Source organism: Mixophyes fleayi, chromosome 4, assembly GCF_038048845.1.
Source record: "Mixophyes fleayi isolate aMixFle1 chromosome 4, aMixFle1.hap1, whole genome shotgun sequence".
NCBI classification, from domain to species: Eukaryota; Metazoa; Chordata; class Amphibia; order Anura; family Limnodynastidae; genus Mixophyes; species Mixophyes fleayi.
In genome coordinates, this window is record NC_134405.1 from 48,867,412 (window position 1) to 48,874,587 (window position 7,176).

Consider the following 7,176-nt stretch of genomic DNA (forward strand, 5'->3'; position numbering starts at 1 on the left):
CAACAATTTTTAATATTGCCAAAGTTCAACCGCATTTCACTTGTGTCAGATTTGCTTCTAGGTCCTAATCATGCCCTAATCACTCATCTTAAATTGACAATGTTGTTGTGACTTATAATGTAATGTAGATGAACGTGTTTATTCTATATGATACTATGTTTATGGTTTGCTTTTTTACCTTGTGTGATTTCCACATATCATAGTTTCCTTTGTTATATAGAATTTTTGAATCTTTCTGTTTTCATCACAGATACCGACATGAGCATGACGGCTCCGGAGGTCTTATGCCCAAGAAAACCCACAAGTACGTATCATTGTTTCATATTGAGGAAAATGGGACAAACTCTCTGTGATATCTCTCTCCCAAGGAAGTAATAGACTACCTGGTGATTGTATCATTTCCATTACATCATTACTGTGCTAATGTGTAGATAGTATACATCATTTTAATTATATGGCGGCATACAAGGGAAGGACAATCATTTTTCAATGAATCAAGGTCTGTGTATATCCTAGGTGGCACATGTAAGACGCCTCTTATCTGTTAATATTACAAAGTAAAAACTAGACATTATGGGCCTGAGTCATTAAGGAGAGCAAAGCATAAAAAAAGAAGTAACTTTTCATCTGGGCAAAACCATGTTGCATTGGAGGGGGAGGTAAATTTAAAATGTGAGGACAGATTTATAATTGTAGTAGGGCATGCCCTAGATCAACTTTTAATGTCAGTGTAAAATGAAAGAGATCAAGTATTTGTGTCCTACATGAAAAAACAGCCAGTATTTTCCTTACATGCAAAATAATAATAAACTAATTTGCACCCCTTGCATTGTAACATGCTTTGTCCTGGAGAACATTTACTCCTTTTTTTTCCTTACTTTCCTTAATGACTCAGGCCCTATAAGAATTAGATTTTATGTGTCATTTTATATGTTACTGGAAGGAAGCACATTATTAATGGTTGGTGATCTCATTGTTTTCTTCCTCTAGACCTCTTTCTCCTACCACAAGATGTATAAAATGAATAAATTGCAATAATTCAAACAATGGTTAATTATTTATAACATTAAAATAATGTAAATAAATATTCATCACAAGGATAAATGTTTATAGTGCTTAAGTAATTGCCTCTCTAAGCCCGGGCCTGTGTAGCCTACCTGAATATTTTTTTACAGTAAATATAGTAAAATATAAACTGGATCAAGTTTAAAAAGTGCAGGGATGTTACATTGTTTAACACCCATAAACATTTTCTTTTTAGAAAAGGGGGAAAATGAAATGTTAAACAATGCACTGATTTACATTCTAATGTATTTAGCTGTATTATTATAGAATCATCAGACACATACATCACCGGGCTTTGTGTCTATGCAGTAATACATGTGCATTTGTATGTGGGATACAGTTACACAAAAAAACACATTGAAGACTGTTAGTTCAAACTGGTTTATTAAATAACAATGCATGTAGATTCCTAACTGTATGTACCATTGCAGCACAGCAATAAAGTAGTGTCCCTGAATAAAATTCTCTAATGTTCATCTACAAGGCTGGGAAATTACACAAATGTACTGTGTATAAAAAAGTTACATCCTCACTTTCCAATTTGGAAATTCCCCCAATGTAAAATACACTACATGACCATATGCAAAATAGTGGTCCAAGATGTGAAGGTGCATGCCTGGAAACTGTAAAACATCACTCTCCTGGTCCTGATTATTATTATTATTATTATTATTATTATTATTATTATTTATAATATTCTTATTATTTTATTGTATTGCCTATATCACTTTTATACCACTACCTTAGCTAATTACAACTTTGACTTAATTTCATATATCTTATTTATATATTTGGATGTTTTTATTACATTGGTATTTGTGCACATAAAAATGCACTTTTCCACATTGAATGTGTTTGGATATTGCAGTAGAAGTCCTACTGAAAGTAAAGGCCAACACCCAATCTCCTCCACTTGGTTTTTTGCAGACCCAATACCACTTCAGGTTTCAGCATGTGTTAAACGGGTTTGTGCGGGTTACATATTGTGACAGGAGGACCCTGTGCTACAGGTATCCCTGCTATAGTGGGACCAGTCCAGCTAGCCTGATGCTGGCTGTAGCTGTCCCCCCACATTAGCTGTAAGCAGGCCAGGCTATGAGAACTAGTGCTGATTTCATTTGGGGAGGATGAACACATTATTTTTTATTTGTATTCATTTTTTTATTTTTTATTATGTGCTTGTAAAGATGCATGATGATGATGATGATACATCAGCCTACTAACAGGGATATCTGGTAATTCGTCCTACTCAGAATAGGCCGCATCTCCATGGGCTATGTCACATACAGTACATCAGTTGCACTTGCACGCCCCGATCCACAGTGTAGGGAACCACAAGTGGTACTGACTCAAAGCTGTAAATACCACAATTTGCTATGCATGCACAATAATACAGAATTTTATGTACGAGAGCTAGACTTAAACATAGCTCTATGACAGGCCAAAAAGAAAAACAATGGATATGTAAATAAATGAAAAGCTAGGTATATTAAAATATAGCTTAATACAATAGTCATCAAATAGTAATTAAATACTGCAGTGATTTTATTACTTTGCCATAAAATTGCCATAAAATTACTACTTACGTACTAAGGTATAAAGCTTAACCTACTGTGACATATAAGATCATGGAGAATGGCAATACTGGTTTTATTTGTATTTATTTTTTTATTCCGTGCATAAATAATTTGTTATTTATACATTAGAATCATTTACACATTGGTTTGATAGGGTCTGAATCATTTCCATGTATTTATTTTATACAGATGGGATGTAATCAGGGGCATAGAAAAAAAATTATTGGGGAGCAAAAGGCCAAGGACTACTATAGGGCTTGGAGCACCTTTTTCTCGTGTTTGGTGTCTTGTTTTAAGACAATTGTAACAGCGACTGTAGATATCCTCCACTCTGATCACCTCTTTCCACTCCAGAATCCAAGACTTCTCCCGCGCTACCCCCCTTCACTGGAACGACCTCCCTCGCTCCATCCGTCTCTCACCTAATCTGTGCTCCTTCAAGCGGGCACTTAAAACTCACCTGTTCCTCAAGGCCTACCAACCATCCACTTCACCTCTCATCTCTTCTGTTTCTCCCCTGGCCTCTTTTTTCTCTCCCTTTTGCTTCACTGGCTCCCTTCTGTGCCTGATTTGTTTACCCTCCCTTAGGATGTAAGCTCGTATGAGCAGGGCCCCCCTTCCTTTCTGTCTCCATACCTGTTCTTCCGCTCCGTCTCTACTGTATTTGCCTGCCTGGAGTTTCTGAAGTACTGGTACTTTGTGTTTATTGTTCTGTACTGTTTTACACTATATAGTCTACTGTTCGTACTGTGTACAGCACTGCGGAAACCTTGTGGCACCTTACAAATAAATGATAATAATAATAGACATACAAAGACTCACAATCCTAAGTTAATTTTTGTCAGGGTTTCAGGTGTTGGCCAACTCCAGTTTCATTGTTTAATTTACAATAAAAAATTATTTATACATTATTAAATAAATATTATTATTAATATTAACTACCAATTAGTACAATAGCTGTTAGAAAGATAGATAAATAAAATTGTTAAAAATTTACATTATTCATAGTCCTTAACCTACCGTATTTTTCGCTCCATAAGACGCACTTTTTCCCCAAAAAAAAGCGGGGAAAAAAATGTGTGCGTCTTATGGAGTGAATACTGCAGAAACTCTCCGTTGAAACACTATTTTGATTCAATCCGGCACCCTTAGACCGGAAGTGGAGAGATTTGCGTTCCACTGTGGAACGCAGTGTATCTGCAGATCTCCGTTTTGACGAGCTTGAACGCTGTGATCATCCCGCCCGTTCTGAAGGAGGACACTCGATCCCGGTCTTCTTTTGCCAGGCTGCATTCTCACGCATCTACAATCATATTTAGCGTGAGTCCATGTTTGACATTTACACCGGGAACACAGTCTTATTTTCTGATGCATTTGTATGAGTTTTTATGTTTTTATTTGTGTATCTCTGGTCTGTATGGCCATTTTGTTCAGCCATTAAATTTTAGATTATTACCTTTCCCTATTTCCAGTCATTTATAGGACATTTCCATTATCCCCCACTCTGTTACTATTCTAGTATCATTTTCATTCGTGTTGCATTTTTGATTATTGCATCCTATCCATCTGATTTAGTTTATAGTTTTTTTTCATATTGCAAACCCGCTGACTGCCACCCCCCCCCCCCCCTTTTCTCTTTCCCTTTCCTTTTGAGGTTTTATCCCAAGCAAGTGTGGACATATTGAGACTTTCTGATTTGAGCTCCAACTGCCATTTGAGAGACCTATTCACATTCATGTGAACCACCAGCCTTTATATTGCTATGTGTGTGTAATCATACGAAAGCTTTATTATCATCTTTTTTGTGCCAATACCCACTGTCAATATATATTTATTAAATATTTTATTACACTATTTGGTTCAGAATACTAGGTGCGTCTTATGGTCAGGTGCGTCTTATGGTCAGGTGCGTTTTATGGAGCGAAAAATACGGTAGTTTAAATTCAGATTTCGTTGACAGACCAATCTCATATGATTGGGAGAATTTTTAAATCTATAGTCACTGCCTCACTGGTTATGGTATGTGCTATAAATTAAAATTGCTTTATATCATGTTTGTTACTGGACGCACTTCAAGAAATTCAAGGTAAATGTAAAGTGAATAGTTGTTCATCATCAATACAGGTTGTTCACTTAGAGTTTTTTTTAAATAAACAAATCAATCAGTATTAAATCTATACTAAAGCAATCTATAGTAAAGAACATTTGGTAGTTATACTGAGACAATCTATAATTTAAAAAAGTTTCACAAGTTTAGAACAGATACATGGGGTATATTTACTAAACTATGGGTTTGAAAAAGTGGACATGTTACCTATAGCAACCAACCAGATTCTAGATGTCATTTTGTAGAGTGCACTAAATAATAGACAGCTAGAATCTGGTTGCTATAGGCAACATCTACACTTGTTCAAACCTGCAGTTTGGGGGCAGAACACAGTCTTTGCCCCCCCAACAGAAATCACTGGGGGGGCAACTGTTCCCTCTGCCCGCCGGTTCCTAAAACCCCTGTATGTAATAGCCTGATTACATACATGATATGATTATAGCTATGAGAGGAAATGCTGGGTGCCGTGATTCGCTTTTATTTAAGTTAAAGACATAATTTTGGATACGGAGAGTTGCTGCAATTTAAGTACATATAGGGCCTGATTTTTTTTTATTTTACTGTTTTATCATTAATATCTACATTATTAACAAGTGATATTAATTCAATATTTTTTTCCTGTGCGCTCATTTGAGAATTTATAATCCATATAGGTAACCTGCAGTGTCTTGTGAAGTAGAGTACATCAGACCTATCCCGAATTCACCAGCGCACCTATCTTCAGGTCCATGATGGATTTGGATGTGCGCAAAGCTGAAATACGCGCGTTTTAAACCTAACGCAGGTTGCGCTCTATATGGTGCCTTGATGAATCAGGCCCGTATTGTTTGGTGGGGCTGTCACATGAATATATACACATGCATGATGTTATTCCCTGTCCCAATATATTACTTTGTCATCCTACAGATGGAACAGAGTGTGGTGATAATGTGTTGTGCCCAGTACATGAAGACTGTAGTGATATAACAAACTGTCACTGTATGAATGGATACAGTAAATATCCTGATGGAAATACATTCACATGTGATGGTGAGTTAATGTATGTAGCAACAGGCACAATGGTTATGGTGAGAGCAGGTTATATGAAACAAATACTGGTAAATACCATACAACAACAATTAAATGAATAAAAATCAACCAATGTAGTTTATTTCAAACTTTTTGGAGGTAATGAAGAGAAAAAAGAACCATTTTAATTGGTAAAACCAGAAGGGACTGATAATTCATTATGGAATACAAGGAATGAAGCTAAATGTGTAAAAAGGAAATTAGATCAGCAAAGATTGAAGATGAAAGACGGTTTGCAAAATATACATAAGTTCAAGTAAATAAACATCAAGAGAAATAACACTGATAATATTAGGCTGATAAATGATAAAGTAGGAAAACTAATTGCAGAAGATAAGATAACAATGTATCTGACTGTCACTATTGTGGTCAGGGGGATGTTTCCCTGAGAGGCTAAATGTACAACGGTCACACAGGGGGTTTGGTCTGACTTCCTCTGATGAAGGTTACACTGAATGTACCTTTGTCTTTTTTAAACTTTACAAATCATGTAAATATGTCATTATAAATCAATATATTTATCTAAACCCTGCAGTGTTTATTACTGTATCACACTGTTCACACTCACAGATGTAATATGTTTCTCCCCTTTGCTTTTCCAGATATAAATGAGTGTCGATATGGTACAGACACTTGTGGCCGTAACACAAGATGTAGAAACTTACAAGGAGGATTTAATTGTTGGTGTTCTGAAGGTTATCACAGGGGAGGTCATACAACATTCTGTCCTGCCAGTAATAGAAGTGAGAATGAATGTATAGGTGAGTGAGCAATGACATAAACATGCAGTAACATGATATACACTCTCCCAATACATCTGGTGTTACAAATGTTATAAATATAGATAGATAGATAGATATGTATCTAATATATAAATGCTTAGTGGCGTCTGTGTGTGTGTGGAAAATAAAAACCAAGCTGCAGCGCCACCTGCTGGGCAGAGTTATACACTGACCTACTAAATTCTTAGTGTGTGTGGGGAAAAAAATTCAAAAAGGGCTCAAACTCATTTTCGTGAGGTAATTTTACCTCATGAACACACATGTGTAGAGGCGTGCGTTAGTGTGTGTGTGTGTGTGTGTGTGTGTGTGTGTGTGTGTGTGGAAAAAACTATTTTCTCAGAAAGGGCTCATCAAATTGACTTGAAATTTGGTATACTGACATTATTTGACAAAAAAATTAGAATAGTCAAGTCAGTTAACTTCCATCATCCCCCCTTCCCCCCGTGGGAGGGGTAGTAAAGGCTAAATTTACGAGTTGAGGGGTCAAACTCATTTTCGTGAGGTAATTTTACCTCATGAACACACATTAAAAAGGGCGCTTGCGTCGGGAAGTAACACTCTTCCCCTGAGGAGGCCT

The 7,176-nt window shown here is 36.4% G+C and overlaps 1 long non-coding RNA gene across 1 annotated transcript; it reads left to right on the forward strand.

Moving 5' to 3' along the window:
• The first annotated feature begins 292 nt into the window (after nt 1–292).
• Nucleotides 293–6,516, forward strand: LOC142151355 (uncharacterized). The gene is made up of 3 exons (XR_012691182.1): nt 293–304; nt 5,656–5,778; nt 6,420–6,516. It is a non-coding gene; the product is annotated as an uncharacterized LOC142151355 (long non-coding RNA).
• The last annotated feature ends 660 nt before the right edge of the window (nt 6,517–7,176 follow it).